Below are 17,848 nucleotides of genomic sequence, written 5' to 3'. Positions count from 1 at the left end.
TGAGTACACTATGTGAAAGGGAGAGAGGGAGAGAGGTGAGTACAGTATGTGAAAGGGAGGGAGAGAGAGAGGTGAGTACAGTATGTGAAAGGGAGGGAGAGAGGTGAGTACACTATGTGAAAGGGAGGGAGAGAGAGGTGAGTACAGTATGTGAAAGGGAGGGAGAGAGGTGAGTACAGTATGTGAAAGAGAGGGAGAGAGGTGAGTACAGTATGTGAAAGGGAGGGAGAGAGGTGAGTACAGTATGTGAAAGGGAGGGAGGGAGAGGTGAGTACAGTATGTGAAAGGGAGGGAGAGAGGTAAGTACACTATGTGAAATGGAGGGAGAGAGGTGAGTACAGTATGTGAAAGGGAGAGGGAGAGAGGTGAGTACACTATGTGAAAGGGAGAGAGGGAGAGAGGTGAGTACACTATGTGAAAGGGAGGGAGAGAGAGGTGAGTACAGTGTGTGAAAGGGAGGGAGAGAGGTAAGTACACTATGTGAAATGGAGGGAGAGAGGTGAGTACAGTATGTGAAAGGGAGAGGGAGAGAGGTGAGTACACTATGTGAAAGGGAGAGAGGGAGAGAGGTGAGTACAGTATGTGAAAGGGAGGGAGAGAGTTGAGTACACTATGTGAAAGGGAGGGAGAGAGGTGAGTACAGTATGTGAAAGGGAGAGAGGGAGAGAGGTGAGTACAGTATGTGAAAGGGAGGGAGAGAGGTGAGTACACTATGTGAAAGGGAGGGAGAGAGGTGAGTACAGTATGTGAAAGGGAGGGAGAGAGGTGAGTACACTATGTGAAAGGGAGGGAGAGAGGTGAGTACACTATGTGAAAGGGAGGGAGAGAGGTGAGTACACTATGTGAAAGGGAGGGAGAGAGGTGAGTACAGTATGTGAAAGGGAGAGAGGGAGAGGTGAGTACACTATGTGAAAGGGAGGGAGAGAGTTGAGTACAGTATGTGAAAGGGAGAGAGGTGAGTACACTATGTGAAAGGGAGAGGTGGGAGAGGTGAGTACACTATGTGAAAGGGAGAGAGGGAGAGAGGTGAGTACAGTATGTGAAAGGGAGAGAGGTGAGTACACTATGTGAAAGGGAGGGAGAGAGGTGAGTACAGTATGTGAAAGGGAGAGGGAGAGAGGTGAGTACACTATGTGAAAGGGAGGGAGAGAGAGGTGAGTACAGTGTGTGAAAGGGAGGGAGAGAGTTGAGTACAGTATGTGAAAGGGAGAGGGAGAGAGGTGAGTACAGTATGTGAAAGGGAGGGAGAGAGGTGAGTACAGTGTGTGAAAGGGAGGGAGAGAGGTGAGTACAGTATGTGAAAGGGAGGGAGAGAGAGGTGAGTACAGTGTGTGAAAGGGAGGGAGAGAGTTGAGTACAGTATGTGAAAGAGAGGGAGAGAGGTGAGTACAGTATGTGAAAGGGAGGGAGAGAGGTGAGTACAGTATGAGAAAGGGAGGGAGAGAGGTGAGTACACTATGTGAAAGGGAGGGAGGGAGAGAGGTGAGTACAGTATGTGAAAGGGAGGGAGAGAGGTGAGTACAGTATGAGAAAGGGAGGGAGAGAGGGAGAGAGGTGAGTACAGTATGTGAAAGGGAGGGAGAGAGGGAGAGAGGTGAGTACAGTATGTGAAAGGGAGGGAGAGAGGTGAGTACAGTATGTGAAAGAGAGGGAGAGAGGTGAGTACAGTATGTGAAAGAGAGGGAGAGAGGTGAGTACAGTATGTGAAAGGGAGGGAGAGAGGTGAGTACAGTATGTGAAAGGGAGGGAGAGAGGTGAGTACAGTATGAGAAAGGGAGAGAGGGAGAGAGGTGAGTACAGTATGAGAAAGGGAGAGAGGGAGAGAGGTGAGTACAGTATGAGAAAGGGAGAGAGGGAGAGAGGTGAGTACAGTATGAGAAAGGGAGAGAGGGAGAGAGGTGAGTACAGTATGAGAAAGGGAGAGAGGGAGAGAGGTGAGTACAGTATGTGAAAGGGAGGGAGAGAGGTGAGTACAGTATGTGAAAGGGAGAGAGGGAGAGAGGTGAGTACAGTATGAGAAAGGGAGAGAGGGAGAGAGGTGAGTACAGTATGAGAAAGGGAGAGAGGGAGAGAGGTGAGTACAGTATGAGAAAGGGAGAGAGGGAGAGAGGTGAGTACAGTATGAGAAAGGGAGAGAGGGAGAGAGGTGAGTACAGTATGAGAAAGGGAGAGAGGGAGAGAGGTGAGTACAGTATGTGAAAGGGAGGGAGAGAGGTGAGTACAGTATGTGAAAGGGAGGGAGGGAGAGGTGAGTACAGTATGTGAAAGGGAGGGAGAGAGGTGAGTACAGTATGTGAAAGGGAGGGAGAGAGAGGTGAGTACAGTATGTGAAAGGGAGGGAGAGAGGTGAGTACACTATGTGAAAGGGAGGGAGGGAGAGAGGTGAGTACAGTATGTGAAAGGGAGGGAGAGAGGTGAGTACAGTATGTGAAAGAGAGGGAGAGAGGTGAGTACACTATGTGAAAGGGAGGGAGAGAGGTGAGTACAGTATGAGAAAGGGAGGGAGGGAGAGAGGTGAGTACAGTATGTGAAAGAGAGGGAGAGAGGTGAGTACAGTATGTGAAAGAGAGGGAGAGAGGTGAGTACAGTATGTGAAAGGGAGAGAGGTGAGTACACTATGTGAAAGGGAGAGGGAGAGAGGTGAGTACAGTATGTGAAAGGGAGGGAGAGAGGTGAGTACACTATGTGAAAGGGAGGGAGAGAGGTGAGTACAGTATGTGAAAGGGAGGGAGAGAGGTGAGTACAGTATGTGAAAGGGAGGGAGGGAGAGGTGAGTACAGTATGTGAAAGGGAGGGAGAGAGGTGAGTACAGTATGTGAAAGGGAGGGAGAGAGAGGTGAGTACAGTATGTGAAAGGGAGGGAGAGAGGTGAGTACAGTATGTGAAAGGGAGGGAGAGAGGTGAGTACACTATGTGAAAGGGAGGGAGGGAGAGAGGTGAGTACAGTATGTGAAAGGGAGGGAGAGAGGTGAGTACAGTATGAGAAAGGGAGGGAGAGAGGGAGAGAGGTGAGTACAGTATGTGAAAGGGAGGGAGAGAGGGAGAGAGGTGAGTACAGTATGTGAAAGGGAGGGAGAGAGGTGAGTACAGTATGTGAAAGAGAGGGAGAGAGGTGAGTACAGTATGTGAAAGAGAGGGAGAGAGGTGAGTACAGTATGTGAAAGGGAGGGAGAGAGGTGAGTACAGTATGTGAAAGGGAGGGAGAGAGGTGAGTACAGTATGAGAAAGGGAGAGAGGGAGAGAGGTGAGTACAGTATGAGAAAGGGAGAGAGGGAGAGAGGTGAGTACAGTATGAGAAAGGGAGAGAGGGAGAGAGGTGAGTACAGTATGAGAAAGGGAGAGAGGGAGAGAGGTGAGTACAGTATGAGAAAGGGAGAGAGGGAGAGAGGTGAGTACAGTATGTGAAAGGGAGGGAGAGAGGTGAGTACAGTATGTGAAAGGGAGAGAGGGAGAGAGGTGAGTACAGTATGAGAAAGGGAGAGAGGGAGAGAGGTGAGTACAGTATGAGAAAGGGAGAGAGGGAGAGAGGTGAGTACAGTATGAGAAAGGGAGAGAGGGAGAGAGGTGAGTACAGTATGAGAAAGGGAGAGAGGGAGAGAGGTGAGTACAGTATGAGAAAGGGAGAGAGGGAGAGAGGTGAGTACAGTATGTGAAAGGGAGGGAGAGAGGTGAGTACAGTATGTGAAAGGGAGGGAGGGAGAGGTGAGTACAGTATGTGAAAGGGAGGGAGAGAGGTGAGTACAGTATGTGAAAGGGAGGGAGAGAGAGGTGAGTACAGTATGTGAAAGGGAGGGAGAGAGGTGAGTACACTATGTGAAAGGGAGGGAGGGAGAGAGGTGAGTACAGTATGTGAAAGGGAGGGAGAGAGGTGAGTACAGTATGTGAAAGAGAGGGAGAGAGGTGAGTACACTATGTGAAAGGGAGGGAGAGAGGTGAGTACAGTATGAGAAAGGGAGGGAGGGAGAGAGGTGAGTACAGTATGTGAAAGAGAGGGAGAGAGGTGAGTACAGTATGTGAAAGAGAGGGAGAGAGGTGAGTACAGTATGTGAAAGGGAGAGAGGTGAGTACACTATGTGAAAGGGAGAGGGAGAGAGGTGAGTACAGTATGTGAAAGGGAGGGAGAGAGGTGAGTACACTATGTGAAAGGGAGGGAGAGAGGTGAGTACAGTATGTGAAAGGGAGGGAGAGAGGTGAGTACAGTATGTGAAAGGGAGGGAGGGAGAGGTGAGTACAGTATGTGAAAGGGAGGGAGAGAGGTGAGTACAGTATGTGAAAGGGAGGGAGAGAGAGGTGAGTACAGTATGTGAAAGGGAGGGAGAGAGGTGAGTACAGTATGTGAAAGGGAGGGAGGGAGAGAGGTGAGTACAGTATGTGAAAGGGAGGGAGAGAGGTGAGTACAGTATGTGAAAGAGAGGGAGAGAGGTGAGTACAGTATGTGAAATGGAGGGAGAGAGGTGAGTACAGTATGTGAAAGGGAGAGAGGGAGAGAGGTGAGTACACTATGTGAAAGGGAGGGAGAGAGGTGAGTACAGTATGAGAAAGGGAGGGAGGGAGAGAGGTGAGTACAGTATGTGAAAGAGAGGGAGAGAGGTGAGTACAGTATGTGAAAGAGAGGGAGAGAGGTGAGTACAGTATGTGAAAGGGAGAGAGGTGAGTACACTATGTGAAAGGGAGAGGGAGAGAGGTGAGTACAGTATGTGAAAGGGAGGGAGAGAGGTGAGTACACTATGTGAAAGGGAGGGAGAGAGGTGAGTACAGTATGTGAAAGGGAGGGAGAGAGGTGAGTACAGTGTGTGAAAGGGAGGGAAGGAGGTGAGTACAGTATGTGAAAGGGAGGGAGAGAGGTGAGTACAGTATGTGAAAGGGAGGGAGAGAGGGAGAGAGGTGAGTACAGTATGTGAAAGGGAGAGAGAGAGAGAGGTGAGTACAGTATGTGAAAGGGAGGGAGAGAGGTGAGTACAGTATGTGAAAGAGAGGGAGAGAGGTGAGTACAGTGTGTGAAAGGGAGGGAGAGAGGTGAGTACAGTATGTGAAAGGGAGGGAGAGAGGTGAGTACAGTATGAGAAAGGGAGGGAGAGAGGGAGAGAGGTGAGTACAGTGTGTGAAAGGGAGGGAGAGAGGTGAGTACACTATGTGAAAGAGAGGGAGAGAGGTGAGTACAGTATGTGAAAGGGAGAGAGAGAGAGGTGAGTACAGTATGTGAAAGGGAGGGAGAGAGGTGAGTACAGTATGTGAAAGGGAGGGAGAGAGGTGAGTACAGTATGTGAAAGGGAGGGAGAGAGGTGAGTACAGTATGTGAAAGGGAGGGAGAGAGGTGAGTACAGTATGTGAAAGAGAGGGAGAGAGGTGAGTACAGTATGTGAAAGGGAGGGAGAGAGGTGAGTACAGTATGTGAAAGGGAGGGAGGGAGAGAGGTGAGTACACTATGTGAAAGGGAGGGAGGGAGAGAGGTGAGTACAGTATGTGAAAGGGAGGGAGAGAGGTGAGTACAGTATGTGAAAGAGAGGGAGAGAGGTGAGTACAGTATGTGAAAGGGAGGGAGAGAGGTGAGTACAGTATGTGAAAGGGAGGGAGGGAGAGAGGTGAGTACACTATGTGAAAGGGAGGGAGAGAGGGAGAGAGGTGAGTACAGTATGTGAAAGGGAGGGAGAGAGGGAGAGAGGTGAGTACAGTATGTGAAAGGGAGGGAGAGAGGTGAGTACACTATGTGAAAGGGAGGGAGAGAGGTGAGTACAGTATGTGAAAGGGAGGGAGGGAGAGAGGTGAGTACACTATGTGAAAGGGAGGGAGAGAGGGAGAGAGGTGAGTACAGTATGTGAAAGGGAGGGAGAGAGGGAGAGAGGTGAGTACAGTATGTGAAAGGGAGGGAGAGAGGGAGAGAGGTGAGTACAGTATGTGAAAGGGAGGGAGAGAGGTGAGTACAGTATGTGAAAGGGAGGGAGAGAGGTGAGTACAGTATGTGAAAGAGAGGGAGAGAGGTGAGTACAGTATGTGAAAGGGAGGGAGAGAGAGGTGAGTACAGTGTGTGAAAGGGAGGGAGAGAGGTGAGTACAGTATGTGAAAGGGAGGGAGAGAGGTGAGTACAGTATGTGAAAGGGAGGGAGAGAGGTGAGTACAGTATGTGAAAGGGAGGGAGAGAGGTGAGTACAGTATGTGAAAGGGAGGGAGAGAGGTGAGTACAGTATGTGAAAGGGAGGGAGGGAGAGAGGTGAGTACACTATGTGAAAGGGAGAGAGGGAGAGAGGTGAGTACAGTATGTGAAAGGGAGAGAGGTGAGTAAAGTGAGAGAGTCTCATTGTCTAGTTCTATTCTCCGTTCTACACACGCTCACACACACACGTTGTTGTATTTGACCTCTTAGTCTTGTGCATGTGGTGAAGTCTCCATAATTATAGTCATTTTGAGGCAGAGTACACTACTGTCTAAGAAACCACCACGCGACGCATCCACATTTACACACCCGACATAACACGCACAGACAATACACACACACTACATACGCATACACACACACACACACACACACACATGCCCACGCAAACTTGGACACAGACACTCCACACACACTACATACGCATACACACACACACACATGCCCACGCACACGCAAACTTGGACACAGACACTCCACACACACTACACACACATACAAGTACACGCATGCATGCACATTTACACGCAATCTCAGACACTACACACACAGACACTACACACACAGACACTACACACACAGACACTACACACACATACCTCTCGTTTCTACTCACAAACAAATGTCAGTAATTGGCCAAAACAGTAACTTGAACTGAATATGAATGGAAATAATTTTAATTTAACAGACCTGCTACTTCAACCTTACTCATTCCACACATCCAATTAACATATTAGTGTTGAACCAACATTCTCCAGCTCTGAACAGATGTTTAATTTTGTCGTAAAGAGAGAGCCACAGTGTTTCAGAGTTTAGTCAGAGTTTGACCTGAGAAACGACATGCTTTTCTTCCCCCTCGCCACGTCTGTTCTACCCGGCGACAGCCGCTTCCTGTGTTTGTTATTGGAGGAGGAGGGGAGCCCTCACTGATAAAATAAAAAATGGTCAGTACACACACAGTGCAGGGAAGCTAGCAGGACAGGCAAAGCATTCCTCTCTCTCTCACACACACACACACACACACACACACACACACACACACACACACACACACACACACACACACACACACACACACACACACAGCTAGTGGGGCTGGCAAAGCATTCCTCTCTCTCAGACATCCACCACACACACACAGAGCGAGAAAGAGAGACACAAGGGCAGCTAATGGGGCTGGCAAAGCATTCCTCAATTTGACTCAGAGGACAATAAATAGAGGACAGAGAAGTAGAGAGAGAGGTTAAAAGAAGAAACCGACAGAGAAAGTGAGAGGTCACACAGAGGGGTCCAAATACCACACACAGTTATGCTGATCTCTAGAGAAATGTACTTTCGACAGAACAGAAGACAAAAAGAGCAGACCTGTATCATAATCAACCAACAGAGAGAGAGAGAGAGAGAGAGAGAGAGAGAGAGAGAGAGAGAGAGAGAGAGAGAGAGAGAGAGGTGGAGCAATAACAAGGGAGAACAGTACAGTATACAGCAGTTGAGATTACTGTGAGTGTGCATTCAAGTTCCTCCATCATCAAATCAAGCGCACCTCAAATACTTTTAAGTAGGTCTGGTTGGTATAGAGAGAACTAACTCATTGTATGGGATGATTGGTGCCAACATAGAGAATAGTGCTGTGAACTAACTCATTGTATGGGATGCTTGGTGCCAACATGGAGGATAGTGCTGTGAATTAACTCATTGTATGGGATGCTTGGTGCAAACATGGAGGATAGTGCTGTGAATTAACTCATTGTATGGGATGCTTGGTGCCAACATAGAGGATAGTGCTGTGAACTAACTCATTGTATGGGATGCTTGGTGCAAACATGTAGAAGAGTGCTGTGAACTAACTCATTGCATGTCCCCAGGCACCCTCATTTGTTGACTTCTGTGATCGAAAAAGCCTTGGTTTCATGCACATCAACATCAGAAGCCTCCTCCCTAAGTTTGTTTTACTCACTGCTTTAGCACACTCTGCTAACCCTGATGTCCTTGCCGTGTCTGAATCCTGGCTCAGGAAGGCCACCAAAAATTCTGAGATTTCCATACCCAACTATAACATTGGGTACCGACCCCCCTCAGCTCCCAGCTGTGCCCTGGACACCATTTGTGAATTGATTGCCCCCCATCTAGCTTCAGAGTTTGTTCTGTTAGGTGACCTAAACTGGGATATGCTTAACACCCCGGCAGTCCTACAATCTAAGCTAGATGCCCTCAATCTCACACAAATCATCAAGGAACCCACCAGGTACAACCCTAAATCTGTAAACAAGGGCACCCTCATAGACGTCATCCTGACCAACTGGCCCTCCAAATACACCTCCGCTGTCTTCAATCAGGATCTCAGCGATCACTGCCTCATTGCCTGTATCCGCTACGGATCCGCAGTCAAAAGACCACCCCTCATCACTGTCAAACGTCCCTAAAACACTTCTGTGAACAGGCCTTTCTAATCGACCTGGCCCGGGTATCCTGGAAGGACATTGACCTCATCCCGTCAGTTGAGGATGCCTGGTCATTCTTTAAAAGTAACTTCCTCACCATTTTAGATAAGCATGCTCCGTTCAAAAAAATGCAGAACTAAGAACAGATATAGCCCCTGGTTCACTCCAGACCTGACTGCCCTCGACCAGCACAAAAACATCCTGTGGCGGACTGCAATAGCATCGAATAGTCCCCGCGATATGCAACTGTTCAGGGAAGTCAGGAACCAATACACGCAGTCAGTCAGGAAAGCAAAGGCCAGCTTCTTCAGGCAAAAATTTGCATCCTGTAGCTCTAACTACAAAAAGTTCTGGGACACTGTGAAGTCCATGGAGAACAAGAGCACCTCCTCCCAGCTGCCCACTGCACTGAGGCTAGGTAACACGGTCACCACCGATAAACCCATGATTATCGAAAACTTCAACAAGCATTTCTCAACGGCTGGCCATGCCTTCCTCCTGGCTACTCCAACCTCGGCCAACAGCTCCCCCCCCCCCCCCCCCCCCCCCCCCCGCAGCTACTCGCCCAAACTCCAGGTTCTCTTTTACCCAAATCCAGATAGCAGATGTTCTGAAAGAGCTGCAAAACCTGGACCCGTACAAATCAGCTGGGCTTGACAATCTGGACCCTCTATTTCTGAAACTATCCGCCGCCATTGTTGCAACCCCTATTACCAGCCTGTTCAACCTCTCTTTCATATCGTCTGAGATTCCCAAGGATTGGAAAGCTGCCGCAGTCATCCCCCTCTTCAAAGGGGGAGACACCCTGGACCCAAACTGTTACAGACCTATATCCATCCTGCCCTGCCTATCTAAGGTCTTCGAAAGCCAAGTCAACAAACAGGTCACTGACCATCTCGAATCCCACGTACCTTCTCCGCTGTGCAATCTGGTTTCTGAGCCGGTCACGGGTGCACCTCAGCCACGCTCAAGGTACTAAACGATATCATAACCGCCATCGATAAAAGACAGTACTGTGCAGCCGTCTTCATCGACCTTGCCAAGGATTTTGACTCTGTCAATCACCATATTCTTATCGGCAGACTCAGTAGCCTCGGTTTTTCTGATGACTGCCTTGCCTGGTTCACCAACTACTTTGCAGACAGAGTTCAGTGTGTCAAATCGGAGGGCATGCTGTCCGGTCCTCTGGCAGTCTCTATGGGGATGCCACAGGGTTCAATTCTTGGGCCGACTCTTTTCTCTGTATATATCAATGATGTTGCTCTTGCTGCGGTCGATTCCCTGATCCACCTCTACGCAGACGACACCATTCTGTATACTTCCGGCCCGTCCTTGGACACTGTGCTATTTAACATCCAAACGAGCTTCAATGCCATACAACACTCCTTCTGTGGCCTCCAACTGCTCTTAAACGCTAGTAAAACCAAATGCATGCTTTTCAACCGTTCGCTGCCTGCACCCGCACGCCCGACTAGCATCACCACCCTGGATGGTTCCGACCTAGAATATGTGTACATCTATAAGTACCTAGGTGTCTGGCTAGACTGTAAACTCTCCTTCCAGACTCATATCAAACATCTCCAATCTAAAATCAAATCTAGAGTCGGCTTTCTATTCCGCAACAAAGCCTCCTTCACTCACGCCGCCAAACTTACCCTAGTAAAACTGACTATTCTACCGATCCTCGACTTCGGCGATGTCATCTACAAAATAGCTTCCAACACTCTACTCAGCAAACTGGATGCAGTTTATCACAGTGCCATCTGTTTTGTTACTAAAGCACCTTATACCACCCACCACTGCGACCTGTATGCTCTAGTCGGCTGGCCCTCGCTACATATTCGTCGCCAGACCCACTGGCTCCAGGTCATCTACAAGTCCATGCTAGGTAAAGCTCCGCCTTATCTCAGTTCACTGGTTACGATGGCAACACCCATCCGTAGCACGCGCTCCAGCAGGTGTATCTCACTGATCATCCCTAAAGCCAACACCTCATTTGGCCGCCTTTCGTTCCAGTTCTCTGCTGCCTGTGACTGGAACGAATTGCAAAAATTGCTGAAGTTGGAGACTTTTATCTCCCTCACCAACTTCAAACATCTGCTATCTGAGCAGCTAACCGATCGCTGCAGCTGTACAAAGTCTATCGGTAAATAGCCCACCCAATTTTACCTACCTCATCCTCATCCCCATACTGTTTTTATTTATTTACTTGTCTGCTCTTTTGCACACCAATATCTATACCTGTACATGACCATCTGATCATTTATCACTCCAGAGTTAATCTGCAAAATTGTAACTATTTGCCTACCTTCTCATGCCTTTTGCACACAATGTATATAGACTCTCTTTTTTTCTACTGTGTTATTGACTTGTTAATTGTTTACTCCATGTGTAACTCTGTGTTGTCTGTTCACACTGCTATGCTTTATCTTGGCCAGGTCGCAGTTGCAAATGAGAACTTGTTCTCAACTAGCCTACCTGGTTAAATAAAGGTGAAATAAATGTATGGGATGCTTGGTGCCAACATGGAGAAGAGTGCTGTGAACTAACTCATTGTATGGGATGCTTGGTGCCAACATGGAGGATAGTGCTGTGAACTAACTCATTGTATGGGATGCTTGGTGCCAACATGGAGAAGAGTGCTGTGAACTAACTAATTTGTATGGGATGATTGGTGCCAACATGGAGGAGAGTGCTGTGAACTAACTCATTTGTTTGGGATGATTGGTGCCAACATGGGAGAGAGTGCTGTGAACTAACTCATTTGTATGGGATGATTGGTGCCAACATGGAGGAGAATGCTGTGAACTAACTCATTTGTATGGGATGATTGGTGCCAACACGGAGGAGAGTGCTGTGAACTAACTCTTATCTTGGGATCTGGGTGTTGCTGGCATTGTGGAGAAGGGGGAAATCAAAAGAACAGTCATAGAATAACACTACAGCTTGCCAAAGACAAATACAAAACAGACTGAGAGAGGTAGGGGGAGAGCGAGAAGGAGAGGGACAGGGAGAGAGGGAGAGAGTGAGAGAGGGAGGGAATGAGATGGAGAGGGAGGCAGAGGGAGAGAGGGAGAGAGTGAGAGAGGGAGGGAATGAGATGGAGAGGGAGGCAGAGGGAGAGAGGGAGAGAGTGAGAGAGAGAGGGAGGGATGGAGATGGAGGGGGACAGTGAGAGGCAGAGAGAGAGGGAGGGAGGGAGATGGAGAGGGACAGGGAGAGAGAAAATGAGAGGGACAGGGAGGGAGGGAGGGAGGGAGGGAGGGAGGGAGGGAGGGAGGGAGGGAGGGAGGAAGAAGGAGAGGAACTGGGACAGGTAGATGAGCCCCACAGACATGACAGTTAATGTAAAACAGAGATATATCCATAGCAATAATTAGGAATTAGAATACTAAAATGGACATGAACCTTCTATTGATGGATTAAAAGTTCAGCCATTTTGGTAAGGGAGTTGATGCTGTGGTCTAAAATAGTGTAAAACAATGCAATTGAAGAATTTATCTGCACTATATGTTTATTAGCTAACTAGCCAGACAGTTTTAGTGTAATGATTACATTCATTTTCAAATGATCTGCCATTATACAACGGGTGGGTCTAATGCTGAATGCTGGAATGCGTTTTGGTTAAAAGCGCATTCCAGCCGGTGTCTATTCCACAAGTTACCACCAGCTAAATCTATGATGTTAAAATGCCTATTTACTCTGTTTCATCTGACTGCGCAATCCACTGTCTCATCAGCCCAGGAAGGTAAATGATAAACTTGATCTCCACTGTGAAAAGCATCTAGACATGATCTCACATTTCTTTTAGACTGACATTTAGTTTTCAACAGCGGATATATGTATAAACCTTGCTGTCTGTCTCTCCGACATTTGCAATACTGTTTCAATATTCAAAGTCGATCTCCAACTGTCCAATAGTAATGAACGTGTAGGGCTCGGGAGTCGGGACGAGAGAGAGACAGAAAGAGGAAGGCAGCGTTTCTCAGCCAGTCAAAATCAAGAATCAGCTTGGCATCATTTTTATGAATATATACAAAGAAATGTCAATTGAAAAAAAAGGTCAAACAAAGCTAGTTTGCAGTCTTCCCAGCTTCAGTTTGAAGTTATTGTGGTAGCTGTGTTGTTGGCTAGCTCCTATGAACAACAGTGTCCTAACGAGAGAGCACATTTTCTATGCCAGGCGAAATCGCTCCTCATTAGCTCATTGTTATGGATGTATCCAAATAAATGTCACTAGAAAACAGCTTTAACAAATGCAGCTACTGTTGTTATTCTGTCACCACTGTTTGACGTGACTGTAAATTGGCCGTAGTTGGCTAGCAAGGGATAAGAACGTTGCCAGCCAGTATGGCAATGGAACATTTAGAACGAACGACTGGGTCGCGTCCATAGATACAGAACATAACGACAGAACGACTGGGTCGCGTCCCATAGATACAGAACATAAAGACAGAACGACTGGGTCGCGTCCCATAGATACAGAACATAAAGACAGAACGACTGGGTCGCGTCCATAGATACAGAACATAAAGACTGAACGACTGGGTCGCGTCCCATAGATACAGAACATAAAGACAGAACGACTGGGTCGCGTCCCATAGATACAGAACATAAAGACTGAACGACTGGGTCGCGTCCATAGATACAGAACATAAAGACTGAACGACTGGGTCGCGTCCCATAGATACAGAACATAAAGACTGAACGACTGGGTCGCGTCCCATAGATACAGAACATAAAGACTGAACGACTGGGTCGCGTCCCATAGATACAGAACATAAAGACTGACAGACTGGGTCGCGTCCATAGATACAGAACATAAAGACTGACAGACTGGGTCGCATCCATAGATACAGAACAAAAAGACTGAACGACTGGGTCGCGTCCCATAGATACAGAACATAAAGACTGACAGACTGGGTCGCGTCCATAGATACAGAACATAAAGACTGAACGACTGGGTCGCGTCCCATAGATACAGAACATAAAGACTGAACGACTGGGTCGCGGCTCTGGCAACCGAACCAATAGAACGAACGTCCAGCCGGCTTGGGTAGCAACCCTAGATTTGTTTCGGGGCTATATCTTGTGGAAGGCTGAAATAGTATGAAAATATGAATCAAAATAACGTTTTTAATGAAAATGTCAATCATTATTTGAACATGCTGGTAACCCCCTGTATAAAAGTGATAATGCCCTCGAAGCCAGTGTTTGGGGGATATATTGGCATGGTTTGGCAACACCCGTGCCAATATAACCTTCCAAACACATAGCTTCTCGAGCATTATCACTTAAATATGCCAAAATTCCATATGAACAATTGCAGTCAATCCACAGCCATACACTGGCTGAAATCAGTTGATGATTGGACTTAGATAAATTGTAAATGCAGCAAGTACTGCTATTGTATTATATAATAACACTCACAGCTGTCCAAGAAAACATAGGTTTAGACATTTATGGTCTGTTTACACACACACAATATATATATATATATATATAGGCAATTTATACATACAATTGGTATGAAAACTGTATAAACTCTAAAGTTATTGTCAACCAATATTTCTGATTTATCACATGCCTTACCTTTAGTCTTCTGCATTAGTAAAGGCAGGAAATGAATGACCTATCCCTCTACTGCCATTTATTACAACGAGACTGGTTTGGATTTCTCCCTGACCAAAATGGCTGCCATTATCCACCCATTCTGGAACTTTTATGGGTAATGACATTTTTATTTGATTTAACCTTTATTTAACCAGGAAGGGCTCATTGAGATTAAATATATTTTTTCAAGAGCGCGCTGGCCAAGATAGGCAGCACCAAGTCATTCCAAAAGAATTACAGACAGACAACATGAAAAACTAGAAGTAATCTAGCAAAAATCATTGAATTCACAAGAGTATAAAACAGCAAATTAAAAACATTGAGAGGTCAGGGAATCTGCCTCAAAATCCTTCATCAGTGATTTAAAAACACCATTCGGGACAAGTTCTTCCAGTTTAAAAGTATTTTGTAAGGTGTTCCAAGACGATGGTGCAGAGTACATAAAAGCCCTTTTAACAAATTCAGTTTGGACATTTGGAACAGTTAGCAGGATAAAGTCCAGCGAACGAAGAGAGTACCCACCACATTTCTGAACAATAAAAATGCACAAATAAAAAAGGTAGTAAACCCAAAATGGCTTTGTAAATAAAAGTATACCAGTGACTGAGCCAACGAGTGACTAGAGAAGGCCAGCCAACCCTGGTATACAAAGTGCAGTGGGGTTTTGCAGTTTAAAATAAATCTCAAAGTGCCATGGTAAAGAGTGTCAATTGATCTCAAACACTGAGCGGAAGCATTCATATATAAAATATCCCCATAGTCTAGTAAAGGCATACATGTAGCTGATACTAGCCTCCTTCTGGCTTCAAAAGAAAAACAGGCCTTATTCCTAAAATAAAATCCCAATTTCAGCTTCAATTTTTTTTGTAAGTTGTTGAATATGCAATTTAAAAGAGAGGCCGTCATCAATTAAAATTCCAAGATATTTTTATGAGGTCACAACCTCAATCGCCTTGCCCTGACAGGTAGTAAGTAATAGGTGAAAGGTTCAGAGGTCTATTTCTTGCATTAGAAAACACCATTAGGTTAGTTTTGTCTGTATTGAGGATAAGCTTCAATTGACACAAGGTATGTTGAACAGTATAAAAAGCAGTTTGCATGTTCTGGAAAGCTTTTGTAAGAGATGAGGCACAACAGCAAATGACAGTATCATCAGCATAAAAATGAAGTTGAAAATGACATACCCTATTAAATTACTAGAGGGGCTATCTATGATCCATACCACCACAGCTTCCTAAAATGAGATATCAGAACAACTGCTTTGAATGAAAATTAAATGTTTCCCATGCCAATAAAGCCCTCAAATTGAATTGAAAGAGAGAGAGAGAGAGAGTGAGCGAGAAAGAGAGAGAGAGAGAAAGAGAGAGACAGAAAGGAACAAAGAGAGAGAGAAACAGACAGAAATAAAGGGAGCGGGACAGAGAGAAAAAGAGAGGAGAGCGATCCTAGCATCTCTGTGTCTCTGGGAGGCTCTGGTTTGGCTATGGACACCACAAGTATGAACAACCCTGCATTTGAAGTTTCTTTAAAGTTCAGCTTAAAATAGACCCAACAAAATTGGTTCAGGTTAGAGTTAGGGTTAAGGTTAGGAATCAACACCACATCTAAAGCTTACTACAAACTCTACGCAGACGCAAGATTCCGAGTATTGCAATGTTGTTTTTCCTCACAAGAGAGGTGGCTCCTTGTAATAACGTTCTGCGTTCTACATACTTTTTTACTACCTGAAAATTGAGACACGTGTATCATTCTTTCTGCAGCCGTGGGGGGGAGTGTCGTCACTTGGTTCCTTGATCTGATCTATAGGGTAATAGGCTATTCATCAAAGTAGCCTATTTTGCATTGATAACCAAATATAATCTCAGTGACTGTTCAAACAGTAAACCAAACAACAAGAATCCACCCAAAGAAGGTATTTTGTTTAAAAGTAATAACTAGTGATTACAGGCTATTGTGAAATGGCCAACTAGCCAACTAGCTAGCCATGTGCTTTTTTCTCTGTGACCAAAACATGATGATGTTCTATTTCTTTTGTTGATATGGGGATGAATACACAAGCGGTTTATCTTACTGGGATCTTGTTTTAGGTTACACCGGCAAAGTAGTGATGGGACGATTGATACCGGAGCTCAAATGCTCCGATGCAGTTTTCAAAGCATTACTGATTCGGCACAATGTATCAATGCTCGTTTCAAAGTAACATTATCACGTGATCAATGATGTCCGAAGCTTCGTTTGATCACGTGTGTTTTTCAAACCATGTGTTACAAAATGCGAGATTTCACAAATTTTGCCGTGGTTCCGATGCTTTCTTCGATTCAAAGTTGCTTTCAAAAGCCGGCCTCTACTTGACACCGTACTTAGAATATAATTAGGATTTTTCATCCAGCAGCAACTTAATGGTAATGGTAGCTCAGCACATAGAGTTGGGGTGTCTGGGACTAGAACACTCAGAGACAGCAGGGAATATGGTCAAATCCCAGCAAAGGCATATTATTTGGAAAATAGTTGTGACACCACACATTCTTAGTAAAGTATAAGCTTCTATCCTAAGTAATGCCAATAGATTCACAGCAAAAAAGGGACGCATGATGGAAGGTGAGAACCTGTAACAGTAACTAATAACAGGCTAAGACTCGCAACTAACCACTGCGCCACATAGATTTGATATATTGTGGAATAAACTTCCATATGAAAATCAAACGCTGACCAGTAGATCTCACTAATGTGCATTGTGTTAAAAGCTCTGAGTATTTAACCATTTTTCGGCACCATTTTGTGAAAGCCACATACTTCAGAAAGCCTCGGGTTTCCACTAACTAATGGAAAGTATAAGAATATTTGCCAGTGGGAAACTAAAAAGGCTAAAACCAGCTAGCCAGGCTAAAACCAGCTAGCCAGGCTAAAACCAGCTAGCTAGGCTGAAACCAGCTAGCCAGGCTGAAACCAGCTAGCCAGGCTAAAACCAGCTAGCCAGGCTAAAACCAGCTAGCCAGGCTAAAACCAGCTAGCCAGGCTAAAACCAGCTAGCTACTACTAGCAAGAAAAGGCAATGCTTCCTTTCTTTCACAAAATTAAAAGACAAAATGCTATTGCCCCCTTGTGAATGGGAGTGGGACTGGTGAGTATAGCATGTTACCTAAAGGTGTCCACTACTCCAAAGATCCCACTCCACCCACGTGAACGCACCTAGATCAGTGGACTGAAGCTGGGTCTTTCAGCATGACAATGATCCCAAACACACCGCTCGGGCAACAAAGGAGTGGCTTCGTAAGAAGCATTTCAAGGTCCTGGAGTGGCCTAGCCAGTCTCCAGATCTCAACCCCATAGAAAATCTTTGGAGGGTTGAAAGTCTGTGTTGCCCAGCAACAGCCCCAAAACATCATTGCTCTAGAGGAGATCTGCATGGAGGAATGGGCCAAAATACCAGCAACAGTGTGTGAAAACCTTGTGAAGACTTACAGAAAACGTTTGACCTCTGTCATTGCCAACAAAGGGTATATAACAAAGTATTGAGATAAAATTTTGTTATTGACCAAATACTTATTTTCCACCATAATTTGCAAATAAATTCATTAAAAATCCTACAATGTGATTTTCTGGATTTTTTTTCTCATTTTGTCTGTCATAGTTGACGTGTACC

The sequence above is a fragment of the Oncorhynchus mykiss genome, chromosome 16, assembly GCF_013265735.2.
Source record: "Oncorhynchus mykiss isolate Arlee chromosome 16, USDA_OmykA_1.1, whole genome shotgun sequence".
Taxonomy (NCBI): Eukaryota; Metazoa; Chordata; class Actinopteri; order Salmoniformes; family Salmonidae; genus Oncorhynchus; species Oncorhynchus mykiss.
This window is presented reverse-complemented; position numbering follows the sequence as displayed.